The sequence below is a fragment of the Cetorhinus maximus genome, chromosome 18, assembly GCF_964194155.1.
Source record: "Cetorhinus maximus chromosome 18, sCetMax3.hap1.1, whole genome shotgun sequence".
NCBI lineage: Eukaryota > Metazoa > Chordata > Chondrichthyes > Lamniformes > Cetorhinidae > Cetorhinus > Cetorhinus maximus.
The window spans coordinates 55540824-55556705 of NC_135896.1; positions in this window are offsets into that span (position 1 = coordinate 55540824).

The window sequence follows — 15882 nt, forward strand, 5'->3', positions numbered from 1 at the left end:
ACGGCACTGTAGGAGCTCCATTACCTCGGAGACTGCAGCAGTTAAAGGCGGCGGCTCACCAGTACCTTCTCAAAGGCAGTGAGGGATGGGCAATAAATGCTGACCTTGCCAACAACGGCCACATCTCTTGAATGAATAAATAAAAAAAATAAATTGAGAAAATGTTATAATGCTGACCCCTGCACCTGAATCTAACTCGTTTATAAAAACTGAAAACTGGACTCAAAACTGGAAAATACCACTGCAAACCATCTCCCAGTCTGAAATGTAACCATTCACCAACAGCCTTTCATCCTGTGACTCAGCCAATTTTGTATCCATACTGTCACTTTCCCCTGAATTCCATCGGCTCCTAAAAGCTTTCTTTGTGGCACTCTGTTGAACGCCTTTCAAAAGCCAATTGAAACAACTTTGAGACATCTGCTGCTGTTGCAGGGCCCTTGAGGAACTCTCTACACATGATAATGCCTGATGCTTACTGCGTAATTTAAACATCCAATTGGACAGAGATACACTTCCTTAAAACCTGCAAGGATGCCTCTGACACTGACCTTGCCATTGGAGATTTTGGGCTTGATGCTCTGAACTTGCTCAGGAAATTACTCCAGGATACTTATACCCATTAATCATAGGCATAGGACCTGGGTTGAAAGTGATTAACAGCAGGGGCTGTATTGGGAAGCCCGCAAAATGTATTTAAAAGTAAACTTGCTGAACAATTCACACCTTCTTGTATAGTGGTATATATTAACATTTTTAAAAATGGATTTGGATATGCATTTAAAAAGAAAGAATGTGGGGATAGAGAGAAATTTGATGACAGTAAACAGTCCAAGTTGAATATTAAGTAACAACAGAGAGACAGGGTTGAGTCACCCCCTGCACTCTAATTTCCCTGATTCTGTAAAAGAATACAAATGCTCTCATGACAAGCATACGAAGTGTTGTAAGGACACGCTGTGAGATCCTGGGAGCAGCCTGCTACCATCAGTCATATAGTACCGTGCTATTCACTGAAGTAGGTGCAAAGTTGAAACTGCACAGCAGCAAAGGAAAAGAAGTAAAAAAAAACAGACTGGCAACTAAGCTGCAACAAATAAGTTTGAACTTACAACTGCTTACCTTGTACCAAACTAAGGAACCATAGAGGAACGTGTGAGAATATGTCATGTTTCATTAAGATGTTACTTTAATTCCCATAAAGTCATAAGCAGTCATGATTAGAAGTAATTGTCTGACTTTAAAAGCCTTCTTTAATCGTGGGAAAGGCATATTGGAATTTTGGGTATGCTTGGTGTGTGATTTTCTAATAAAAATGTGCCTTAACTTTGAATATTTGTTCCCTGTTGGTAATGTTTCCCACTCCGAGAAAGAAGTGATAGAATTAACCCCCCTCAAGCGTTAATTGTTTGGCTGAATTTTCATTGAGCTGACCTTTACTACCATTTTTTGCAATGAATCTAGTATATATCATCTCATCGCCGATAATCAGCTTTTCCTCTTTATTTAATTTTTCCTTTTGATACCCCAAAGGTTGAGTAGTCACACTGCCGAAGATCAAATTTGATAACCTCGATGAGAACTGATGACAACACTAGCGATGTAAACAAAAAGCTAATTCAAATTCATTTGCTTGCCTTAAGATATCAGAAATATTCAGGAACAAAATCAATCAATTTGATGCCAAACATTGCAATCAAAAGTTTTGGATAAACCAAATCAAAGAGCTTAAAGGAAAAGATTAGAAAGGGAGAAGTGCGAACATCCTGCACACAGATTCCTTACACCTGAACTTAGTACAAGTAGTCTGAGGCAATGCAATATTCCTGAATGTAACATTGAACATGTTCACAGATGACATAAAGCCAATTCTTTTCTGATTCTTCTTACTTGGTAATTATTTCATGAGATAAGACAAATCATTTGTTTGTTTGATTCATAAAATACTCAAACAAATATATGCATTATGGACAGAATCGTCATTGCCGCTGGTGTCAGGCATGCTCGATGGCGTGAGCAGGCAATATGGTGAGAAGGCCAAAAATTGGTTTCACAACATCGTGAAACCAGTTTGCGATCATCCGTTCAGCCTGTCAACAGCTTACCATCTTGAATTACAAGGTGCTTTGGAAGGATGACATCAAACTTTAAAAACCATGATGAGGGCTTATAGTCAAGACTATCTCCATGATTGGGAAAGGGGAATTCCATTCTTGTTAATTGCTTTTAGGGATCCCCCTAATGCAACGACAGGACTTAGTCCTTTTGAATTAAGCTATAGTCATGAGGTAAGGGGATCACTGAAGTTCATTCATGAGAAATTGGTGGGTCAAAATTAAGAAATTACTCTCCTGGATTATGTGACAACCTTCAGAGAAAGATTGAAGAGAGCATGTGATTTAGCTAGGAAATATTTAAAGATACCACAGCAGGTGATGAAAGCAAAGGCAGGTAGGAGAGCCACAGCTCGTAGTTTTGTTGCTGGGGAAGAAGTGTTAGTTTTATTACCATTACTGTTTGAATCATTAAGAACAAAGAACAAAGAAAAGTACAGCACAGGAACAGGGCCTTCGGCCCTCCAAGCCTGCGCCGATCATATTGCCCATCAACTAAAACATTTTGCACTTCCGGGGTCCGTATCCCTCTATTCCCATCCTATTCATGTATTTGTCAAGCTGCCTCTTAAACACCACTGTCGTACCTGCTTCCACCACCACCTCCTCTGGCAGCGAATTCCAGACACTCGCTACCCTCTGCGTAAAAAACTTGCCCCGCACATCTCGTCTATAGTTTTATCCTCTCACCTTAAGGGCAAGGTTTAGTGGGCCTTCAGAATTGAGAAGAAACTGAGTGAAGTAAATTATTTAATAAATACTCCATTGAAGAAAGAAGCAGAGGGTGAGAGGGTGTGTCATGTAAATATGCTTAAAAAGTACTTTGACAGAAAGATGGCCAAAAGGAGGTGTTAGTGGTGTTAGATAAAGAGAAAGAGGTAGAAATGAAGGATTGTGAAATTGATTTTCCTCTAATCAAATTGGATAATGAAAGGGTACTTGAAAATTTAAATACAATATTGAGTTACCTTCCAGACAGGTGTCAAAATGATTTGGAGAAGCTATTGCAGTCACACAAACCTATTTGTGGGAATAAGCTGGGGAGGACAAATTTACTTACACATGATGTAAATGTAGAGGGTTCAGTTTCAATGAGGCGACATCATTGTAGATTAAGTCCAGCAAAATTATCACAAGTACAGAAAGAAATTGAATTCATGCTTCAAAATGACATTGAGTCCAGTTGCAGTAACTGGGGTTTGTCTGTCATGATGATACTGAAACCGGATGGAACATAAAGTCTATGTGTGGATTATCAAAAGGTGATTGCAGTGACAAAAGTGGATTCATATACATATCACGGTTGAAAGATTGTATTGAGAAATTGGAACAATCAAACTTTATCACAAAGACTTGCTAAAATGACATAGTTATCAGAGAAAGCAAAGAAGGTATTGGCTCTTTTGACATCAGATGGACTATATCAGTTTAAAGTTATGCCATTTGGTATGAAAAATGCACCAGCAACGTTTCAAAGACTGACAAAGTAATTGCAGGGCTGAGCAATTGTACCGCTTATATTGACAACTTGACAGTTTTCAGTCAAACATGGGAGGGGCATTTACAACGTCTGGAAGGACTTTTTAATCGACTGCAAGAAAAATATTTGGCGGTGAACTTGGCTAAGAGTGAGTTTGCAAAAGTGCAAGTTATATATCTAGGCCACACCATTGGACATGGTAAGGTGGCTCCGAGAGATGTGAAAGTAAAAGCCATCGTGAATTTTCCCGTGTCTACAACAAAACAAGTTTTGAGATGTCTGGGCATGAGTGGGTTTTACCGGAAGTTTGTTCCAAATTTTAGCAGTGTGGGTGCTCCATTGACTGAACTGTTAAAAAGAAACAAGAAGTTTCAATGGACACAGGTGTGTCGTGTCAGAAGGCATTTGACAGTTTAAAAACTGTGTTGTCGACAACACCAGTGTTGGCAGTACCTAATTATGCCAAGCAATTTAAGTTGGCCATTGATGCAAGTGGAATAGGCATTGGTGATGTGCTGTTGCAAGAAGATGAAATTGGAATTGAGAAAACGATAGGGTATTTTTCAAGAAAGTTGAATGTACAACAGAGAAGATACTCAATGATCAAGAAGGAGACTCTGGGCAGGATTTTACGTGTTTGTGAGTGGGGGCGGGACCCGCTCGCCAACACGTAAAATAACGTGCAGTGACGTCAGGGGGAACTCCCGTCATCACCACACCCCATTAAAATTTTCAGGAAGATGGGGGCGCAGAGAAATCAGCTGCGTGCCTGCCAACCTGTCAATGGCCAATTGAGGCCATTGACAGAATCAATTATGTAATTAACGGATCTGCCCGTCCAACCTTAAAGTTGGCGGGCAGGCAAGGAGCCCCGGCACAAACTAGAAAAAGCATTAAACCTCATCCACGGGCGGGATGAGGTTTAATGTAGCTTTTAAAAAGTTTAAAAACATTTTTTTGAAAATTGAGGACATGGCCCAACTCATGTGACATTGTCACATGAGGGGACATGTTAGGAAAATTTTATTTTTCTATTTTAAGGTTTTTGACATTTACCCCCGATCTCCCTGAGGCTGCACTTAGCCTCAGGGAGATGATTGCGCTCTTTTGTGCGCAAGCGCAAAAGAGCCCACTCTCGATTCTGGGATTCCACCCCCCACTGCCTGCACAGGGAGCACATAGTGCTTCCCTGTGGACATCAATCTGGGCAGGCCTTAATTGGCCCACCCACGTAAAATGGTGCCATGCCTCCGATCAGGGGCACTGATCGGAAGCGCGCCTGTGCATGCCACCCTCCAACTTCCCCCCGGACAGGGGGAAAATTCAGCCCTCTGTGTCTGGTGTTAGCATTGCAGCATTTTGAGGTTTATGTAGCAAGAAATTCATTAGAAACAATTGTTTATACAGCCCACAATACTTTAAAATTTCTGGACCAAATTTTGAGACCGAAGTGCATGACTGTCCAGATGGAATTTATTACCGCATGTTATGACACAGCAGCTGGTAAAGGCAGAGTTGTATAAATTCCAGAAGGAAACTTGAACAACTGTCATAGCCTATATTTTCAATTGGTATGTTCAAGATGCAGCTCTGAATTCAGGAATAAGACCACCAAGTCTCAAGAGGTTTTTTTAAATAAAAAACTAAATTAAAAATTTATTAATTTAGCAACAAATTAAACACATACACATGTCTACAAATTACTACCTTAATAACTTTTAAACAAATCCCCAAATTAAACACTCCTAGGTAAATCTTTTCCAAGGCAACAATAACCCACAGGCTTTAAACAGACACCAGGCAAAGCACATTTGACCTTACAAATAGAAAATTAGGTTCCTTTGAATTTGGTTCCTTTGTAGACACAGTTGTCATCTTACAGGCTGGTTAGATCTTAAATGCCTCTGACTTACATACACAAACTCCTTTCTGTTTATACCTAGCTTTTCCTTTGAATGTAAATGTTCCATTGTATTACTAGGTTTTTAATTTACATCTCCTAACAATAATATCTTTCATTTCACCAATTTTATTAGTAATATAAACACATTGCTTGGCGTCTCCCAGATAGGTGCAAGATTGTACTCCCGCTCTTAAATGCTTCATTCGACAAAATGCAAATTTACACTTTAACCTTCTATCCTCCTTACTTTTTACCCAATTAACATCTCAAACTACTATACATCAAAGCACCCAGACTAACTTTAATTAATATAATTAAGACACACACAGTCAAACAAATAGGCACAGATCCCACTACAATTCCATTTTAAAAATAATTTCCTCTAACATTATAGACATTAATATCTGTTCATGACACCCCCCTCCCTATTGAAAATGAACCATCATAACTTTAAAAGATGGCTTCATTTTTAATAGCCCATCTTACACTATCTCCTATACTTATTACACTATTACATTACTAGATGCTTGCATTAACGTAACTATATATATATATATATATATACATATAGATATAGATATATATATACACAAGTTCTTGGTATCAATAGAAATTGCTCCAATCCAGTGTCTTAAAATGTCCAATTTTCCTTTTAAGCTTCAAACTTTTTATAACGCATCTGTGAACAGATTTTCTCTACTAGCAACATGTATAAACTGTAGATTAAATGGTTGTAATAATAGACTCCACCTGAAAGGTCTTGCACTTTTGTCTTGAAAGTTGTCCAAAACTTCAAAGGATTGTGGTCTGTATAAACATTTCTTTCTGATAAATTGTTTGCAACATAAATTTCAACGTGCTGCAATGCTAACACCAAACCCAAGGTCTCTTTTTCGATCATTGGACATCTTCTCTGTTCTACATTCAGCTTCCATGAAAAATATTCTATCAGTTTTTCAATTCCAGTGTCCTCCTCTTGTAACAGTGCGGCCCTAATGCCTATTTTGCTCACGTCAACGGCCAAATTAAATTGCCTGGCATAATTGGGTACTGCCAAAACTGGTGTCATAGTTAGTTCAGATTTCAAACTGTCAAATGACTTCTATCTTGTAAAGAAAAAATAGTTAACTCCTCCACAATCTTCTTCATTGTAATATTTCTTCAAGTTATTGCTTCAGGAAGCCAGATAGACACATCTATTATTATCAGTAAGTACTGATTTCCACTTTTCGTCTAAGGAAGGGGTCCAACACAATTAATCATGATCCTGGTAAAAGGTTCTTCAAATGCTGGTGTTGGGATTAAAGGTGCTGGCTTAATCACTGCTTGTGGTTTCCCTATTACCTGACATGTGTGACATGTTCTACAGAATTTGACTACATCCCTATGCAATCCTGGCCAAAAAAAATTCCTCTGTATGTTTTCCTGTGTTTTCCTAATTCCTAAATGTACCCCCATTGGAATTTCATGAGCAATCCTCAGCATTTTGTTTCTATATCCAACTGGGATAACAATCTGATGCATCTCACTCCAGCTTTCATTTGCTGAGACATGATCCGGCCTCCGTTTTCTCATTAAAATATCACCCTTAATGTAATAACATACTGGAATACATTTTGCCTGTTTCTGAGTAAGCTGCCTGATATAACTGTTTTAATTGCAAATCATTATTCTGTAACTCTGCTAACCTCCTTGAATTAAACATTTCAGTTGAATTGTCCTGTAGTCTTTCTTCCTGAACAATGTTATCAAACACAGTGCCAGCTAATTGGATTTCAACACCTTCTTGCCTTTGAACTGCCTGCCCTTGTTTTTTCTTGTTTCAGCCTATGAGCTGGGATCTCGTTACCACACAATCTGGAAACAACCCAGGATGTTCTCTTTGTAACACCTCTGTTGAAACCACTTCTACAGGCTTCTCAACTACCATAGGCATCATCCAAACCTGTGACCCAGCTATATCATTACCCAAAATAAATTGAACCCCTGCATGGGCAATTTTTCCACGACTGCAACAATAACTTCACCTGTATTCCATTTGCTCTTAAAATTTATCTTCCACAAGGGGATAGGTTTAGCATCTCCATGAACCCCAATTATTGGGCCGAATTTTCAGAGCCCACTGACAGCGGGCGTGATAGATGGTGTGCACGGATAATATGGCATGATCCGCTTCACGACGGCGTGAAGGCAAGCTGCGATCGTGTGCTCAGCCCGCAAACCGCAGGCTGCATTTCACGCCATCGGTCAGCGGGGAGCTAATTGTAATAGATCAGCATATAACTAAAAGGCCATCCTGCCAGGCTCTTGGAAACCAGCTCTATCCACGTTGATGGGAGAGCATGCCAACGTGTTCCACAACAGCACGCAGGCGGCGTTCACTTGGTGGCCTTCACTTTGGGGCAACTGAGGTGAGTGAGCAGCTGCGTTCTCCACAGCTCACCTGTTGTTTAAAGGCCGCAGGGGCACCAGGGAAGGTGGGGTGAACTGGTGCCTGGCCCCGGAGGCGACTGCTAAGGGGGTGGGGGAGGGGGGGGCAGATGTCTGGGGGCAAGTGCTGGCCAGCCTTGGAGGCGACTGCTGAGGGGTGGGAGGGGTGGGGGGTGGGTCAAGTGCTGCCCTGGTGCTGCATCCAGCACACAGGCAATCGAGGTGGGGGCCAGGGTAAGCGAGGGAAGTGGCAACACATTAGGGACACCTGTATGAACTGACCATGCTTCTGCAACTGAGACAGATCAGGTGCAGCCACAATGATATGATTGTGCTCCTAGGCTGCCCGCCCATGCCAGGAATGTAGAGTTGCCAAAGAGCCACCAATCGCTCCATACTTTATCACGCCCCACCTCCTGGCACAGCCTTTGAGTCCGCCACTAAATAATTGGACTGCGCACGTTGTACAATCTCCTCGCCAATACTGGTCATGTAACAGTCACTGCTGGAGGTGCTCACAGCCCCTTGCAATCTCAGCATCCTGGTTTGGACCAGTGTCCCTCATGTCGCAGGATGATAGGGCAGCCATACAGCGCACTCATCTCTGGCCATCCGAGAGATGACCAGCAGTCTCTGGGAAACGTTAAGGGGTGGTCACATAGGGCCAAGAAAGGCGCTAAGTAGAGCCATGATAACCACGTTTCTCTTTCTCTATCTTGCTGCAGGGGGACCATGTGAGGATCATGGATCCTGGTGACCAAGCTGTATGCCTGGTGGCCTGCAGAGACTGTAGAAGATGGAGGAGAGAGCGATTGAGGCTCCTGGCCATGCAAAGGCAGGAGCAGCAACCTCATGAAGAAGGGGCAGCAGGGACTCCTGCACACGCTGCCCAGGAGCGACAGTGAGCCATGGCTGGTCAGTGCCTAGCGATACCCTGGGTCTATAGATGCCGCCTGCCATTCCTGCAGATGACTGAGCACCAGTGTCGCCGACGACTGCGCATGTCTAGGGACCTGGTGACTCACATCTGACACTTACTGCAGGACTTGGCGCCAAGAGGACATGGACATTGCCAGTGGCCGTGAAAGTGACCCCGGCACTCAATTTCTATGCTAGTGGCTCCTTTCAGGGATCCGCAAGTGAACCCTGTGGGATTTCACAATCCGCCACCCACAAATGCATCCATGGGGTCGCGGATGCCATCTTCTCCATGGCACATGACTTTGTGCATTTCGCCCTGGACCGGGACAGCCAGAATGCAAGGGCCATTGGATTCACCCTGATCTCGGGATTCCCACTATTGATGAGTGCAATTGACTGCACTCATGTGGCACTTAGGTCTCCATTGCTACACTCAGTGGACTTCATCAACTACAAGGGCTTCCACTCACTGAACGTGCAGCTGGTATGCGACCACCAGAAACGCATGTGTGTACACAGTTTCCAGGGAGTGTGTATGACACCTACATCCTGAGTCGCTCACAGATCCCTGCAGTCTTCTAGGATCCACAGAAGCTGCAGGGTTAGCTCCTTGGCTACTCGCAGAGGACATGGCTGATGACACCCATGTGGCAGTCTCAGACTGCAGCAGAGCGATGCTATAATGAGGCTCATGCAGCAGCTCACAATTTGGTGGAGCAGATCAGCGGGATGCAGAAGATGCGGTTCTGGTACCTGGACCGGTCTGGTGGAGCCCTGCAATACAGTCAGGAGAGGGTGTCACACGTCGTCATCGTCTGCTGCGTCCCTTACAACCTGGCTCTGCAACGGGGAGATGAGCTGGCTGAGGAGCAGATGGAGGAGCTGCACGTCTCCTCCAATGGGAAGGACACCGATGGAGGTGAGGGTGAAGGGGTCCTCGTGATGACGATGATGGAGATGAGGCTCTCGCGCTGGCTAGACGAGGCAGGCACACTTGGGAGGCCCTCATAGCTGCTAGATTTGTGGAGGATGATGACGACATGCAGTGAGGAGACACCATAGACCCTGACATCGCAGCTGTGAACGTTTGATTCCAGTCTGGCTTATGACAGCGCCAATACCCTCTGTGAGAATGCTCCTGTCATGGAGATGCAGTGGAAGCCCTAATAGATCAAAGGAGGATGATGACACATGCAGTGAGGACACTCCATGGACCTTCGCATAGCCTCTGACAATGCCTGACTCTTGTCTGGCCGAGGGCAGCTCGCTTGTGCTCCATGATCAGGACCATCTCAGAGACGCAGCCATGAAACTTTAGATGCATCTGATGCTCTGTCCGCTTTCAGCACCTCAGCCCTTCAGGAGCTGGTGCACAGCATCACTGGTCACAGATGCTGGTGTGACGGGGGCCAACCCCACAATAAAGGTGCTGAGAGCACACAAAGAGAATGAGAGAACTTTGTGGTGCCTGCCCACTACATTCTGGCAGCAATGACCAGCACTGCCGAGGTGCAGGCACCAGTAATGTTCCCAGGGAGTGTGAGGCCGGACCATCACTGTGGTCTGAAGGCTGCATACAGCGCAAGGAAGAGGCCCTGGACTGAGTTCACCTGCCTTTTATCTTGTGCAGAAAGGTTTCACATCTGAGTGACAAGAACACTGCTCATCAGAGCAATTAGCCACAGGCAGGTTGACATTCTTAGGAGTTTATTAACAATAGTGACCAGTTTGTACAAGTGCCCAGCCTGTGCTTCCTGATTGGTCTCAGCTGCAGTTCATTACTGCTGAGCTGTGTGCTGTTGCTGTGGGTGTGCTTGGTGCTGGCTGTCCCTGCTGCTGTGGGATTTCCTGTGGCTGTCCCTGCTGCTGTGTGATTTCCTGTGGCTGTCCCTGCTGCTGTGTGATTTCCTGTGGCTGTTCCTGCTGCTGTGGGATTTCCTGTGGCTGTTCCTGCTGTTGTGGGATTTCCAGTGGCTGTTCCTGCTGCTGTGGGATTTCCTGTGGCTGTCCCTGCTGCTGTGTGATTTCCTGTGGCTGTTCCTGCTGCTGTGGGATTTCCTGTGGCTGTTCCTGCTGCTGTGGGATTTCCTGTGGCTGTTCCTGCTGCTGTGGGATTTCCTGTGGCTGTCCCTGCTGCTGTGTGATTTCCTGTGGCTGTTCCTGCTGCTGTGGGATTTCCTGTGGCTGTTCCTGCTGCTGTGGGATTTCCAGTGGCTGTTCCTGCTGCTGTGGGGTTTCCAGTGGCTGTTCCTGCTGCTGTGGGATTTCCTGTGGCTGTTCCTGCTCCCGTTTTCCTGTGGCTGTTCCTGCTGCTGTGGGATTTCCTGTGGCTGTTCCTGCTGCTGTGGGGTTTCCTGTGGCTGTTCCTGCTCCCGTTTTCCTGTGGCTGTTCCTATTATTGTGTTGCTGCCTTCTCTCAAGCCTTCTTCCACCCTCTGTGTTGCTGAGGACCTGAACCCTGCAGGGCCTGAGGCCTGGAGGAGAAAGAGACAGAGAGGGAGGTTACGCCATCCTTTCCCCCTCTCCCCGGGGTGGGATATTGTTGAATATAGAGCTCGGGGTGGCTGTGACAGGTTCACCTGTACCTGGGCATTCCCGGACAAATGTGGAGGTGGTGTTGTCACTGGTGGCGGGGCCCCCCAAGAAAACATCTGCAGGGGCAGCTTCTTCTGTGGCCCCTGCTGCTCCCACAGCCCCGTCACCTTTCCGCCTCCTCACCAAGGTCCTGGGGGTGAAGAGCTACACCCACCCCGAAATGATGACCGGTTATGGCTATGGTTATGGCTTGGTTGGGGCCTCACAGATGGAGGTCTCCCCAGCCGACCCTGGAGGAGCGCCACCCTCGGAGGGGGAGGGCATTGTGGCTACCAAGGTCGGATGTGCCCCCTCCCCCAATGAAAAGGTGGTGGCGTCTCTGCTCTGTAAGTCCTCACTCTGCCCTCTGGGGGGAGCCCAAACCCCGTTCCCTTGCTGCAGTGCCCTGAGCAGGGCCCCTCAGGGATCAGTGAGGGCATCGACCTTGTAGTGGTGCCACCCCCACAACACATCTCGACCCCTTTACATTTCCAAGGCATTCGTGTCCCACATTCCATGGCTTCTGTGCAGCAGGTGCCGTGCATGGACTACCGTCTGGTGTGGGCGGAGCTTGCTCTGTTCTGCGCTCGCAGTGGGCCCGCGTACTGGCACTTTAACAACCTGCTGCTGGAGGGCGAGCAGTTCTTGGACTCGTTTCATTGTTTCTGGGCTGGCTGGAGAAGGAAGCGGGGAGGCTTCCCCTCCTTGAGGCTCTGGTGGGACGTGGGCAAGACTCACGTCCGCATCTTCTGTCAGGAGTACGCAAGGGGGTTGACAAAGAGGCGGAAATCCAGGGTCGAGGAGTTGGGGAAGGAGGTGTTTGACCTGGAGGCACGTCTCCGTCAGCCCGACACGGACCCAGCCCAGCGGTCAGTGTAGATGAGGAGAAGGGCGCGCTGCGGGACCTGCAACTCGTCGGGTCCTGCGGCGCATACGTGAGGTCACGGATCCGGTTCCTCAAGGACCTGGACCGTGGCTCCCCCTTCTTCTACTCACTGGAAAAAAGGCACGGGGTCCGTCAGCAACTCCTTACGCTGCTGGCCGACGACGGATCCCTCGTCTCGGATCCGGAGGGCATCAGGGCCATTGCCCGAGACTATTACACTGGCCTGTTCTCTCCGGATCCGTCCAGCGAGGATGCTTGCAGAGTTTTATGGGAGGACCTGCTGCAGGTCGGCCCGGAGGGCGCCAGAAAGCTTGACTCCCCCATAAGTCTGGGGGAGCTGACCAGCACCCTCGACGGTCTCTCCAGGGGCAAATCCCCGGGGCTGGACGGGCTGACTGTGGAGTTCTTCAGGGCATTTTGAGATGTCATGGGGAATGACTACACGGGGGTACAGGGGGAGAGTATCGCAATCATGGAGATGCCCCTCTCATGCAGCAGGGCTGTGATTTCCCTGCTGTCAAAGAAAGGAGATCTCTGCCACCTCATAAACTGGCGCCCAGGTCCAGTCTCCCTCCTCAGCACGGATTACAAAATCTTTGCCAGGGCAATGTCTTCTCGCTTTAGCACCGTGCTGGACCACATGATCCACCCTGACCAGTTCTACACGGTCCCAGGCCGCACCATCTTTGATAACATCCATCTAGTCTGGCGTGCCTCGTTGCCGTCCAGTGGCAGAGGTCCCTGTTGGGGGGCCCTCTATGGGGTGTCCTCCCACTTTCCATCGTGGACCTGTGGTGGAGGGCATTGCATGCAGCAGTCCCCTACAACCACAGGTTGCGTCGCTTCACGGACTCCCAAGATACCTGCGTCTTTTGTGGCCTTGTAGAGTCCTTGGACCACGTGTATATAGGGTGTTGTAGGCTGCACTCCCTTTTCAGTTATTTAAAAAACCTTTTACTGTTGTTTTGTTTGCACTTCAGCCCCACGCTCCTGATCTACGGGCACCTGGTGCGGAGGGGGGCTGAGAGGGAGGAGGACCTCCTCATGAACCTGTTCCTGGGCCTGTCCAAGTTGGCCATTGACAGGCCCAGGCAGCGGGGAATCGAGGGGATTGTCTGACCCGACTGTCTGCCCCTCTTCTGCGGTTACTTTCACAATGGACTTCCCTGGAGAGGGAGCATGCGGTGTCTACCGGCACTCTGAAGGCCTTCCATGATCAGTGGGCACTGCGGGGACTGGAGTGTTTTATTGACCCTGTTAATCACATTTTGGTTTAATGTTTGCAAGTTTCCTTTAAATTTTGTCTTTGTTTTTTCAGCTGCTTTTTACATTGCCCCTAATTTTGTTAATTTAATTGGTTAACTCAAAAGAGTTACGCCTTCTTAACCTTTCTAACCCTGCTGCTATGTCTTGGTGCCCCTCGGACATTCACAGCGGAGGTGGAGGCAGCCTGTTGATTGCTACGCCCTGTCTGTGATGACCTTGGCGATCGTCCTCTGAAAGGCTTAGACCTGTAGATCCCCAAGCCTGCTTTCGGGGTCCCGCTGTGTGGCAGTGGCACCCTCCTCTGCCTGTGGAGCTGCTGGTGGAGTCACAGGAAGAGGGAATTTGGATGAGCTGGGATCTCCCGGAGTCACCTGGGTGAATGGCTCTGGGGGGTACACCTGCTGATCCTCCTCCCTGTGGGTGCCCAAGGGCCCCTGGCTGACTCCTTGAGGAAACGGAGTTGCTGGAGTGAGATTGGGCTGCCCTGGACCTCTCTCGTGTACACACTGTTGGAGGCCAACTATGGCATCGGCGATAGATTTCAGCCCAGGCAGCAGTGCAGGAGCAACGTCCTGGGCCAAGGTGCTAGGGAGTGGTCGTTAAATCAGAGGCTACCATTAGGATAATTAAAACCAACCCTTGGAATCGGATTGTCTGCCCACCCTTTATCCTAGGTTAGTTAAAACTGGAAGTGGGGAAGGCCAATTGGGGTTGTGTTAGAGATTTTTAAAATGTTAACCTCTGGCCCAATCCCAATTACCATCCATTTTTGGCTGTTAAACACTAGCCCAATGTACTTTTGCTAATTAGTTGGAAGTTTTGCTTATTTAGCAGACCAAAGATTTAATCTGTTAATGGCAATTACACACCGAAATGTGGAAAAATAAGTGGTCTATTTGAACAGATTGTCTTTTGGAAAACAAATCAGCATTACAATAAACTGAGCAAGTTATAAATACATTTATTGTCATTTATATTGGAAGTTGTATCTGAACAATTTAAAGTACAATGAATGCACCTTTATGCTCAGGAGGGTTGGAAAAGGAATGTACCACAAAGACATGAGAAAGCAACATGAACTTCATTGTGTCTTCTTGAAAGGTCATTTTTCCAAATGCTAAAAGAAATAATTTGTATGATCCACTGCTATACAGTTGTTTGCATAATAGAAAATAAAGGTCAAGGCCATGACGCGACAGCTGTTATACTTTGGTGACAATCCATGCATGCCATTTTAATTCGTGAACAAGAAATTGTGCTCGACTTCTTTTTCAATTCATCTGTCACCAACCAGAACTTTACCAAATACCTGATATTAAAGATGGCAAACGGGTATGCTCAAAATGAACAATATATCTGTTTGAGGTAATGACTTTTGAAAGCAGCTACGTTGCCCTCTAGGATGCTGTCAATTAAACTAAATATTTATTTTACATACTGGGCTATAGTTTAGCTTTCCAAAAAATGTGAATCATTTATATTAGCAGAGTGGCATGAAGAACAAGGCCAAGACCAGAACAGTATAAAAGAACAAGGCTGGGAGTGGAGCGGGATAAAGAGCAAGGCCAAGCGAGGGATAAAGAGTGAGGCTGGGAGTGGAGTGGGGTAAAGATCAAGGCAAAGTGCAGGATAGAGGGCGAGGCCGGGAGTGGTGCGGGATAAAGGGTAAGGCCAGGAGCAGAGCGAGATAAAGGGCGAGGCCGGGAGCGGAGCGGGATAAAGAACAAAGCCGGGAAGGGAGGGATATAAGGAGTGAAGCTGGATCTCAGTTTTCAAATAGAATGAAAGGAAAAGAATCCCACAGCTTTGTTGCCACACATGGAAGTGAATGGTGGTAAGACTGCAGGTAAACATTTAATTTGAAATCATCTACCTATAAAATAAGCTAGATGAATTAATTAATATTAAAACTAAACCTAAATTTGATAAAATATGTAAACCTTAACTTTTTGTATTTCATACATTGTGTTTTGTATAATTTATCATTTAATTATGATCAGTGTTGAATCAATCAGATATACAGGAATTATATTAAAAGTAAAGAAATTAGGATACAGGTAGTGTTTCAAAACTGGAAACCTCAGGACCGAGTTAACGCTGGAATTCAGAACTTGCCAATTTTTGGGGAAAAAATCGTAACCCCTTAATTCGGTTAACAGGGGACAGATGAAAACCAAATGGTATGATTGCGAAACACTTTAAGGTAATGGCCATGTCTGTGCTGAAATTAATTCACTTCTTATGGGGTAGATTTAATAACTCTTTCGTGACTCCCCCACTTCAATGCACCCTGTTTAAAAGAAAAGAT